This window comes from Notothenia rossii, assembly GCF_949606895.1.
Source record: "Notothenia rossii genome assembly, chromosome: 5".
In the NCBI taxonomy this organism is placed as follows: Eukaryota; Metazoa; Chordata; class Actinopteri; order Perciformes; family Nototheniidae; genus Notothenia; species Notothenia rossii.
In genome coordinates, this window is record NC_136903.1 from 40,867,897 (window position 1) to 40,880,616 (window position 12,720).

The window sequence follows — 12,720 nt, forward strand, 5'->3', positions numbered from 1 at the left end:
ACATGTATATTACCTATGATATTACCTGATATGTCTGATCCAGAGACTCCTGGTCCTTTCATCAGACGGGAAGCGATAGAACGAGCAAGTGGTATGATCACTTTTGTGATTACAACATGGTACAAAGCACACAGGCATCTTGTAAAAGTGAATTTATTGGAGCAATCTCTTATATTTATTGGAGGTAATAAATCAGTTATGAAATCTTCTTCTTCACTTTAATTACGAGTCTCAACCACTTGGAGCATTATCGCCTGTGACATCACAAACGCGACCCAGAATGGGATTTGGGATTTGTAGTCTTTGTAGTCGCGTATTTTTCATAGTCTTATACTTCAACAGTTTTACGACAAAATGTGACTTTTTTGACATGGAAATGATTGTTTAAGATTGACAAACATCATATGTGTAGTTCGTGGCACAATTCAAACGGGATCAAAAGATACGTTTTCTCTCTCCATTGAATTCAATGTATAATTTTTCGCTTCCGGGGTCCCATGGACCGGAAGTAGATGGGCGTTACTTCGCCTCTCTATACATCGATACAACATTACGTGTTGATAGTGTTGGAGCAACACCTTTGCTCCGCGCCGTCCCTTGATGAGCTGGTTCACAAAAGAAGGAACCCAAAGCACCAGGGTTAAACAATAATCTGTTTTATTGGTAAAAAAACACAAATACAAGTTACAGAGCACTCTGGACTCCCAGCTCTACTGCCGTGCGATACGGATATCGGGACCAGTGTAAACTGTGTTCGTTATTCTCCCGTCCAGGAGAGAAGCTTTAAAATGAGACTAAATGGAGTCTCTGTGAAGGTTCAATTGGGTACTTTAATTAAAAAAGGCGCGGGTATGTCACAAGCATGATATTGTTCAGTCAGACAAACAGCTGTGATCCGCTCCTCGTTAGGGAAGAGAAGAGAGCGAATCTCTCGTCCGGTGCTGTTATATATCCTCTGCTGGCTCCTCCCCGCCAGCCGGCTCGCCTCGTCTCTAATGTCCGTTGTTGCATTTAAACAGAGGATTGGTACTTTTCACATTCAACATATGCTTAACACGCCTTTTCTCCTCATATTCTCTTTCATCACTTTTCATGTAACACATTCTAAACGCTGTAATCAATACTCTAAAATATACAGAAAATACTTCACGGCTGGTTTGGTTTCCGGATGTTGTCACATGCTACTCTCGTCTGTAAACAATAATGTATTCAAACAAACTGTACCTTCATTTAATATTCAGCATTGTTGGAGATTTGGAGGATGTTTAAAACCAACCTCGTCTCCGCGTGTCGTTTGATAAGCTGGGTAAATTCGTAAAAAGGAAGGGATTAAGAAACACCAGAATGCAAGTGAAACAATAATCTTGTTTTAATGATACAAGGTAACAATACAAATACAAAGGAATCACGAAGCACTCTGCAGAGTACTCCGGGCTCAGGTTCTACCACGTGTGAGACAGGTCTCAGGAACGGCCGGTCAAAAACAAGAGCGCGAACCAAAGGAAAACACAGGTTTTCATACTAAAACACAGGAGGAGGTGTGTGCGTGCTTTCCCCCAGAGGTCATCTTATTGGGAGAGACCAACACATGGCCTGTCGCACCCAATCAGTGCGACACAGCAGAAGAAACCCGGAAACAAAAAGTCTCTTTCAGTTTGACGAAGACCAGACACCTTTTGGTGTCTGGTACGAACCTGCTCTAAACAACAAGTTTCCTTATCTTATTTCACATCTTGCAGCCAGCACACACACATCCCCTTTATGGCCCTTTGTCCCTGTGTCCATCTTCCCGCCTCAGGCTGCCACACACAAGTTAAAAGTATGTTTTAAGATATAGTTGTTATAGTTGGCTAAATATACGTAATACATGTTAATTACTTTCATATCAATAATAAAGAGGAACACATTACCTATGCTCTTAAGCAGTATTAGAGATGCTTTTCAAATAGTCAAACTTCACACAGGCCTAATATAGAGAACACACTCATTTGTCCTACAGCCCCTCCCGCCATTTGAGCTATCAATCAATCAATCAATGTTTATTTATATAGCCCAATATCACAAATGTTACATTTGTCTCAGTGGACTTCACAGTTTGTACAGAATATCAGTATGACAATACGACACCCTCTGTCCTTAGACCCTCACATCGTACAAGGAAAAACTTCCAGAGAAAACCCCACAGTTTAAAGGGAAAAATGGGAGAAACCTCAGGGAGAGCAACAGAGGAGGGATCCCTCTCCCAGGACGGACAGACGTGCAATAGATGCCGTGTGTAAATTGAAAAGATAATACATTTGCAACATAGGTAGTCCAAATGTTTTGAAATGCATGTGTGTATAATAAGAAGATGAATCCACGAGGATATCCATCCAGGACTTATGATCCAGGACCGCAGCCACGTCTCAAGATCCAGGACTCGCAATCCATGACACAGGACCGCAGGATCATCCATGACTCCGGATCCCGGCGTATATAGACACCAAAAAGAAAGACATTTGGGGAAGCTGGGTTAATCGGAACATGAGAGTACACAGGTATAGACAGAGAGAAGGAAGAAGTAAGATGTCCCCCGACAAACTAAGCCTATATCAGCAAAACTAGGGGCTGAATCTAATCAGCCCTAACTATAAGCTTTATCAAAAAGGAAAGTCTTAAGCGCACTCTTAAAAACGGATAGGGTGTCTGCCGTCCGAACACAAACTGGAAGCTGATTCCACAAAAGTGGAGCTTGATAAGAAAAGGCTCTGGCTCCCATTGTACTTTTAGAGACTCTAGGAACAACCAACAACCCTGCATTCTTGGAACGCAATGCCCTAGTAGGACAATAGGGTATAATGAGTTCTTTAAGGTAAGATGGCGCCTGCCCATTAAGGGCTTTGTAGGCGAGAAGAAGAATTTTAAATTCTATCCTGTGTTCTATAGGGAGCCAGTGTAAGGCAGCCAGAACAGGAGTAATGTGGTCCCTTTTCCTAACTCTGGTTAGTACACGAGCTGCAGCATTTTGAATCAGCTGAAGCGACTTGACTGACTTCTTGGTACACCCTGATAATAAGGAGTTACAATAATCCAGCCTTGAAGTAACAAATGCATGGACTAGTTTCTCTGCATCGTTTTGAGGCAAGATATGCCTGATTTTTGCAATGTTACGTAGATGGAAGTAGGCGGTCCTTGAAATTGATTTTATGTGGGCGTTAAAGGATAAATCCTGATCAAATATAACACCAAGATTCCTTACAGTCTCACTGGAGGCCAAATTAATGCCATCCATAGTTAATATATCTTTAGATAATTTGTTTCGTAGATTCTTCGGGCCAAGTACAATAACTTCAGTTTTGGTCGTGTTTAACATAAGCACACAGGCTATTGTTCACATCTTTACTTCAAATAAAAGGTTTCACATTGTATATTTCCAGCTTCCTTTACACATACTGTTATTATTAATACAAAGTAATTAACCACACACATCTATTGAAAACAAGTAGATTTCCCTGATAATTGACATGCTGAAAATGCTCTCTCGTCCCTATCATAAAAGCTGCTTCCATTTCATATAGAGTAATAAAACATGTTTAAGCTAATTTCTCCACAATGTTTGTAGCCATTTAGTACCCACACATGAAAGAATAAAAACAGAGGTATAGTTGAACAGTAATCATGCAGCACATATATTTACTGCAATGAAAACACACATATTTGCCCCAAGCATGTGTAACGCACCCTCTTCTTTTATGAGGGAAACATTCCAGAGTCTTGGAGCTATCCCCAAATTAGGATGTCCCCTGCTCCCATCCTTCTCTAAACACAAAGACTTCACCTCAATATATTGGGGAGGGAAAATATACTTTGTCCCTTCAGATTTAACACACATGAATATATATAAGGTGACATTAAAATGAATATACCAGATGTAACTTTCCTGCCATAACACGTTACTTTAATCCTTCAAATAATTCAAATAATCCTTCAGCATGGTATCTCGACATCTATAGTTGTAGTGTTAAATCAGTAGGTTTCGGTTTTCACCACACCATGTCATTTCGCTACTCAATTCACCTCTTTAGGAAATCGTATATTAGCCACATGCTAAATGCTAACCGTAGATGAAGGATTTTCAGAATAAAAGCTTAACTGCTTGTGCACAAGAATTTCAGTTTTTTCAGTATAAAAGAGCATTTAACTTGACAGTATGTTTAAACTACATCATACCATCAAAACATTGATTTTAAATTTCTAACAGTCCCTCCTTACACACCTAAAAGGTGTGTATAATACTGAAATCAATGAGTTATTCATCTGAACTTTGCATAATACATAACTCATATTACAAACATACAATCTAAATGGAATGGTTCAGTAGGCTTAACTTTACAAAAATACAAAATAAATTATTTGCCTGGTCTCAAACATAAAAGTTTCCCCTTGTGTATAACTTCTAGTGTTTGCATTCAATATCATTCTTCAAAATAGCAGCAATGGCTTGGTAGCAGAACATTTCTTCCTCCCTCCTTTCACAGAAACCGTTCTCATACTGTACCACGCTCAGTGTTAAGGCACTTGTTTTTACAAAGTGAAAAGAAACAAACCATTTTAGAATAGCAATGATTTATACAACATGAAATCTACCATATTAGAATAGTATAAAATAATAAAGTCAAATAAAATGGACTATCTTAGAATAGTGTAAAATTAATTGGAATAATACAAATATACTATCTTGGAATAGTATGAAGTAAATTGAAATGGATTCACTCCATTTTAGCATTTTAATTTTGCTCACTTCTTCACATGATTTCATCATTTAAAGAATCACATCGCCTGGACATTCATTGATTAATCTCATCTCCGAACATCATTCAAACTAACTCATCATTGTCATCAACATCTGTATACGGGGGTTGGTCGTCTTGTTCTGCTAGCATTTGTAACTGTCTCCTCATGAGAAATTTACCCTCCCTCCTTTCATACCATTTAAGGTATGAAAGTAATATGTTCTCTAGAAGGGGCCGTTGTACGTTCTACTCTGGGGTACGGCATTCTAGACAGTCATTTCTGGGAGAAGATTTTGGTCAGTTACAACAGTTGTAGAATTTCATCACTTAAATGTTCCTACTCATTACCTTTGGGTGGTCTGTTCTAATGCAGTGATAAAGTCCCTGAAATGGTGTGAGAACCGGTGGAATATCAATAACGCATTATACTAATTTATTTTCAATTCTGGTCTACTTAAATAGCTATGCTAACCCCTTTAACAGTGTGTGGAACCTTGGGTGTCGAGCATGTGATAATTACTCCCTCCTTTAACAAGGACTTTAAAACAGAAGTCATTTCATTAATGGTTTGTAGTTTAATTCAGGAATTTACACTTATGGCAGATATGTTTCTCCTTTAAATAACATCTCTAAATGTCAGGTCATCACTGATTGAATGGTGTCTTTTAAAACTCATACTCTGGTGCCGTGCGCTCCCTGTGAAGCTGCAAGTAAGATTTAAAACATCTGCAGGGTGGGTTGAGCGACCCCTTCTCCCTGAACGATATTTGTTGTAACAAATATGCACCATCACAATGAGTGATCCAAGGCCCCGCATGTATTACTCCCAATTACATTAGTTTAATTTTTTTTTAACTTTGCTATCGCTCTTTGCCCAGTGTCTTTTTAAAACTCTACATCTTGGACGACAAACAAATGTTATTTCCTCCTTAACAGTTATCCTGAGGTAATAACCATGCTGCAATGGAGAAATCAATACTCTAGATTGGAATACTATCTTTGGCTTGGTACTAGCTCTACCTTTAACATTTTCCATACAAATAAAGATTTGTCTGCTTTTAAAGAGTGGTTACTAAAACCATCCCTTTAAACTGTAGTTCTATACTGTAACAAATTAAATCTTCCCCAAATTCAAACATGAATAAAAATCTCTTAAAGAATAAGTTGTTTATATGATGAAAAGATTGAATAATATGTTCTACCCTCAGTGTGTTTTTAGGGTTATTTAATAGTTTTCTCTTTCTTTCTTTATAAATTAACCAATTGATTAATTCATGGCTAATAAACCTTTTTCTTTACGTATTTCTCGTTGGTGAATAAGTGTGTTTATGTGTAAACTCACTCACTCCCGTTTTCCTTCTCTCCCCCTCTGGTTGTCAAGCCACGACCCCCTCACGTTCTGCCGGACCATGCCAACTCCTCCGTCCTTTCCTCTCCTCCGTCCACCTTCTCCTCAGTCCATCTGCTCTTGGATCCTTCCGCTGTAACTCTTTTCAGTGTCCCATCTGCTTTGCATTTCATCTCCTCCTTTACAGTCTCTACTGGTTGCATGGAGGGCGTATTCTGCTCTCATGTCCCACACTCTGCTCTTGTGCCCAAATCTTGTGGCTCAGCTTGGAACTTCATGTCCTGTGGGGCACCGATGAGAGTGTGCCTTTTTATGTCACCTGTAGTTCTGGATTCCTCAGGTGGAGATGGTTCAGCTCTGCTTCTCTGTCTGTTCGATGGAGAAGGAGGAGTCTTCCGTGGTGAGGTCTTTTGTCTGCTTGGACGATGGGGTCGTAGCGGTCTGACAGGCGGATAGATAGAGAGAGAGAGAGATCTCGGGAGGCATTACGTATAGTTAAATTCTAACACACCGAGGTAAAATAAATCCAACCTTGTCCACTCTATTTTCCTAATCTTACTATCCATCTTAGTTGTTAAATGTCATCTAAACACAATTCATGTCTACTAATAATTGTACCATATCCCTAAACATTGCTTTCACCCACTGTAACATGTTTACTCCAATTAACTCTTTCAGGAAACCATTTTCTTCGATACATTTAAATACCTACATGTTTCAAGCACCACATATTTCACACACTATAAAAGAACGTCTCCATATTTTCTCCATCACTTTAATCCCACTGTTATTTAGAACATAAGTAACTTTTGTGACTGGACATATCTGCAATGTCGCCACTATCTGCTGGGGAATCTTGTTCATAGAGTTTGTACGTACAAAGCTGTACTTGTGGGTTAGTAGCCTGTGTCTAACAATCATTTTCAATAATTGTGCTCAGATAGGTCACCGGTCGGTTGTTCATAGCTTAACAGGGAGTGTTTCTGGTACAGACTAAAACATGGATCCAGTGTATTTAGAGATTCCCCTAATCTGTAAATCCCCATCACTTACATATCCCGATCACTTAAACCCATCTCATCATTTGATACAAGAACTGCATATAGGGGGGGTGAATCATCTTGATTATAACCGCCTTTTGTTTGGGACCGAGTATTTCTAACTCCTCCTCTTGTTGCTCAGCTGATCTTTTGGCTCTGGGGATAAGTGAAAGTCTCTGAAACACAGCTGGAGTCTTGTTAGCGATGTGGGCATTCTCTATGAGTGAACTAATGGTTCCATGTTTTACTTGATATTGTACTCCCCTTCCAACCAGAAAGGTGCCAAGTGTAATGAGCACAATCAACAATGCTATTCTGCCTCTTATCCCTAGGGGACCCCACAATTGGTTTGGCTTTGTTCTTGTAATCATCTCTATTTTATCCCTGGTTGTGTCCGTTACAGAATTTAAATAATGAGTACAAAAATAACATACAAAAAATTGGACTCTTTTTCAGATGTAAAACAAAAAATTGGTTTTCACATTAATGTACAATCAATAAAAATCTATAGACTATTTGTCTTTTGAGCTGTTTCTATCTTTATCTTATTTCTATTTATTGTTTTGTTCCAGCTCTGCCAAATCAGTCCTTACTTCCAATAATGTTCTGGAAGTTACCAGTGAAGGGTGACAATGTGTGAGGTGGTGTCAATTTGCTCCTTTTTCTTTACCTTTAAACCGGAGCGCGTGTGAAGTTTGTTACAACTTTTCACACTTCCGTCCACCGGGGATGAGCCCACTGTCTTTTGTGAACTTTCACCCTCACCCAATCACCTGGCCGAAACAGGAGTCTCTTCTGGTGTCTCGTCTGGTATCTCTGTAGTTTTCCTAGCCTGTGTAGACAAAACTTGCATAATATTACTCAGAGTTCTGACATATTCATCCACTTCTATTTGTCTAATATCTAAAACTGGACCACTCCCTCCTTGGAGAAGGCCCAATCTTCGGCATACCTCTTGTTGTTATGAGACCTATTGTTAACTACATGTTATTATTTACTAACTACAACGTCATTGAAATCAACATATCTGTATAATCATGACACTCCCTCCTTTGAGCATAAAATGCTCAATTAATATTGCAATGATTACCCCATTATGAACAGGACATGTAAAACCCATAACGTTGCATTAAATAAATATAACTTCTCCATGTACCCATAAGGCGTACAAAAATATCGTATGATGTATGGTTTTCTGATGGTATAAATGCATATTCTTTAAAAAATCTGCCATTAGCACAACAAATATTTTACTTGTTTCAATAATGGCTTTTGTCATGGTATTATGCATCATCGTTGCTGCGAAAAACAATACCCCTTGTTTCGCTAATGCGTCTCAATAATTCTAGGATTAGAGGATTGGTTAATACTGCTGAACTAACATATGATAAAATAATATTTCTCCAAACTGGAGGGAAAATATGAACTATTCTCACAGAGTGACCTGCATGAAGGGCTGGTGCCCCTCACTCAAAATGAGATATTGCCTTACGCACTACACTATAAATCAGTAAAGTTACTCAAGAATAAATAAATAAAAACTGATTCTTGAAACTGTTGTAAAAACCCTACAACTTCTTAATCCAAGCTCTTAATCAGTGTTATGTTATTTAATCTGCGGCTCATGCCTTAAAACAGATACTTCAGACCCATTATAAAATTGTGTTTATGAGAAAAATGTAATCTGACTCCATAAATCACATAATTTGTTTGATTAAAAACTGCACTTCTGGCTAAGAATAAATGAAGTTCCCCTTTAAACACAGCCCCGGTCTTCTGACGGGGTCTATATATGTACTGGCTGGAAAATGTTGGGCCAGTCTCTGTCGCTCCGTTACTGTTCTCCCGCTAACAGTCACTCTCTAGTTCTGCTGGGTTCTTGTTGACTTCTTCACTGGTTTGAGACAAGCGACCCTATTGGAACACCTCCCTTTGTAGCCAGACTTCATCACAGCAGAATCGAGTTTCTGTTTTCAGGTCTGGACAGCTTCACGTCAGGTGTACCGCCGCCCCTTGCATATTTTGGGTGGAAGCCCGTCTTCTTGACCTCACTAGCTGTGTCGACACAATAGTTTTCTGTGTGGGGGAACAACATCACTTGTAATCTGTATCCTTCTCAAAATTACAAAAATAGTCTGCTAAATGTTCTACTCTGCTACTTCTAATCTGTGGATGCTCTATGTGTAAATGCAATATTCTACTCACTATCTTTTAAATAACATTCAACCTCTCCCTCCTGTGGTGACATATGTGGCTCTATGTAGCTGGATTTCTAAATACTCTAGTGCTGAAGATGCATCACCTGATGGTCTGGTCCTCTAAGCTTCCTCATTGTTGTGGTTGATTCCAGGCTGTCAGTGGCATTTGGTTCATGTTTGGAAATCCTGTACGTCTTTGACATCTCTGGGACCCCCTGCCTCCGTCGTCATCATGGAAACTGCATGGTGGGCCGTTGTTTGGTGCATGTGGTGGGCATTTCATTTGTTGTTGTGGACAATCTCTAGCCCAATGGCCCATCTGATTGCATATGTAGCATCCCTCAAACCGGAGAACTTTTCCTCTGCCTCTGCCTCCTCGGAAACCTCCTGGTTGTTGGTTCTGCATCTGATTCTCTGGCAGTATCTGAGATTTAACTGTTTGAGATGTCTGCCCTGCATTCTCTGGTTCTTACTGAGCTTGAATTGTTGGAGGAATCTGCCCTGCCTTCTCTGATGTAGCTGCCATTTGCCTTGCCGCTTTCTTGTTTTTATTAGCTTCGGTATCTTTCTCAGCTATTTGTATCTTCAAGAGTCTTAGTTGTAATGTTTTAATTTCTTCGTCTTTTTCCCTCTGGGTTGCTTGGTATTTCATATCGTGGTAAATGAGATGTTGTCTCCATTCTTCAATGGGTATAGCGTCTAATGCCACCACATCTCCCAGGCTTGCCTGCACTGATTGGGGAAGGGCGTTAATGACCGCGTTCTTCCACAGCATTACGACAGAAGGTGAAACGTCATGTCGTTCTCCAGTGCAGTCCTCCCACACTCCTTCACATCTCTTCAGGAAGGCATACATGTCTTCCCCCGGTTCTTTTCTCAGGCTGTTGAGGGCATGTAAACTCCGTGTTGTTGGGTAGATTTGACGAATGGCAGCCAAATACCTCGACCTGACTTTGTTGAAGCAAATGTAATCTGGAGAGTTGGTGCATTTGGCCTTGGAATCTATTGCTCTCACTTCAAGTCGTCCTTCAATCCGTCCGAGCAGGGCCCTCATGTCTCCCAAACACAGGTGGTCTTGGGCTGTGTATCTCTCCAGATCATTCACCCACTTCTGACCTCCTTTCGTGAGTGGAGGTAGCTTTGCCACTAATGCTTCCATGTCTCTGTGAGTACATGATTGGTATTTCAATCCTCCTTCTCCAGCCGCTCTCTGTCATGTAGGGAGGAGGCGCATCTGTCAGGCTTGGAAGGAGCTTTGAAGGTTGGATTACTGGAGCTTCTTCTATCTTTTCTTTCTTATCTTCTTTTGCTGTGAGCTCTGCTCCTTGAGCCACATACATGCTGTTCGTTGATTCTTGGCTGACATATTTTAGATGGAGTACCAGACTTGTAACTCTAGATTTTCTTTTTTTAGCTCTGTTCATAGCGCTTTTAGCATGTTCATAGCGCTTTTAGCAGGTTCATACCAAGAGGGTTGTCCGGCTTTGATCCATGCTTTTTCCTGTTGAAGATATTCAGCATTCTCATGTTCAACTACAGCTTTTCTATGGGCTTTCGTTGGTCCAGGCTGATCATCTGCTGGAAACAGTCCTCTCGTTTGCCACTGTTCCAACAGTTTCTCCATGTGGTTCCATGTCTTTTGTCTAAGATTTGGAACTGTTATAGCATCTGATCTGATTTTGATCCTTCCCTTGATATCTGCTGTTGAGCCTGGCTCTGCGTCTAGTCTCAACTTAGTTTGTTTTGGTGACATGTTCTCTAATTATTTATTAACTTATCAAAGATGAAGCACTAATCTTCTGACTAGCACCTTCGTTGCTGTTCGTCCGAACTTTAAATCTTTTTTCTTTTTTTTAGTTGCTCAAGGTTTTATTAATTTTTTTTTTTTTAAGTTATAGATTTTTTTTTTTTTTTTTTAAGTTTTAGGTAAAATATTAAAGTTAATTAATATATAAAAATTATGCAAAATTAAAATATGAAATGTTAAAATAAAGTTGTACCGTGTATGGTTTTGACTTTGAAATATGAATATGGTTCAAATCCAAATCTCCTGTGTACAGTGCATACCGAAATGTATGAAATTATGCTAATGTCACTACTTGTGTTAGCTTCAATAAATTGGTGTTTGAAAAAGTATTATGTAAAGTTTCTTCTCTTATAATTAGAAACCACTTGCAATTCTATCTTGGCAATCAAGCATGTGTTTATTTATAACACTTAAAATTATACTTCACAATGTTATGGTGTTTCTTCTATTTGTGTAATAATTCTGTACTACCACCAGAGTGCGCTATTTTAATTTCCAGCTTAATCCACTAGGGAATAGCTGTTGCAAAACTGACTTGTTTTTAACAAGGAGAAACTTATTTTCCTTAAAAATATCTTTAAAATAGGAAGAACATTACACTATGGTTAAACAACACAGCACATAACCGCCAAAACACATTTGCCCAAAACCAGCCAATACACTTTTACCAGCAGAAGTACTTCCAAGATGGAATGCCTAGCCTCAGTGTGTTAAAGCAAACAGAGTACTTTAATTAGCATTTCATGAAATGGCGACTGCCGTGTGGTTCACTGTGAACATGAGGTCAAGACAAGATGACAACTGGTTTTCCAACCTTTGACCTGAAGAACAAAGGGATTTGAAAAAACACCTCGTGGCTCTCACAGTGGAGTTGAAATAATGGTGGGATGATATTTTGTCTAGTAAATTCAACACACAACACTGTAGTTTAAAATAACATTTCTATTTAGTTTACTCTGAGAAAATGGGCTTTATCTTATTGGTATCATCACTTAAAGTTAGGAACCCTTACGCACAAGCTATAAACCTGTCCACGTAATAATTGACTTTATAGTCTACTATTGGTTAACTGTTGCTATTTGGACACGCCAAACCGGGACCAATATGGAGACCTATCAGCAACTAATAATAGACCGTCGTCTTATTACTGCACTGCTGTTGTAATTCCGATTACCGTAACCCACCTGCAATATCTTTTTTAAAAACAGAACAGTTTTAACCACTGATAAAGGCTTAGACCTTAACCAAGCCTTTTCTCGAAAAGGACTTTCTTTAAAGCACTGACTTTGGTTACTTAACCCTGAGTTAATTCGCTATGCCCTGCTGGTTTTCACTTACTCGGCCCTTAACCGATTCGCTATGTCTCCAGATCTTAACAAAAATCGTCAAATGGGCTATATACCCTTACGTCATAGGCTAACTAACTACTAACGTAACAAGAGACACCTACGTGAAAACAGCAAGGCACCTATCCGAAGTACAATGTCCACACACATTTATATTTAAAATTCAGCACCCACACATGGTTAATAGCATGCAGGGTTAATGGAACAAA

At 39.3% G+C, this 12,720-nt stretch overlaps 1 long non-coding RNA gene across 1 annotated transcript; it reads right to left on the reverse strand.

The window, feature by feature from the left end:
• Positions 1-1,345: 1,345 nt before the first annotated feature.
• LOC307038715 lies at positions 1,346-11,223 on the reverse strand. The gene is made up of 2 exons (XR_013808074.1): positions 7,831-11,223; positions 1,346-6,561 (listed from the first exon to the last, which is right to left on the reverse strand). It is a non-coding gene; the product is annotated as an uncharacterized lncRNA (long non-coding RNA).
• Between the last annotated feature and the right edge of the window lie 1,497 nt (positions 11,224-12,720).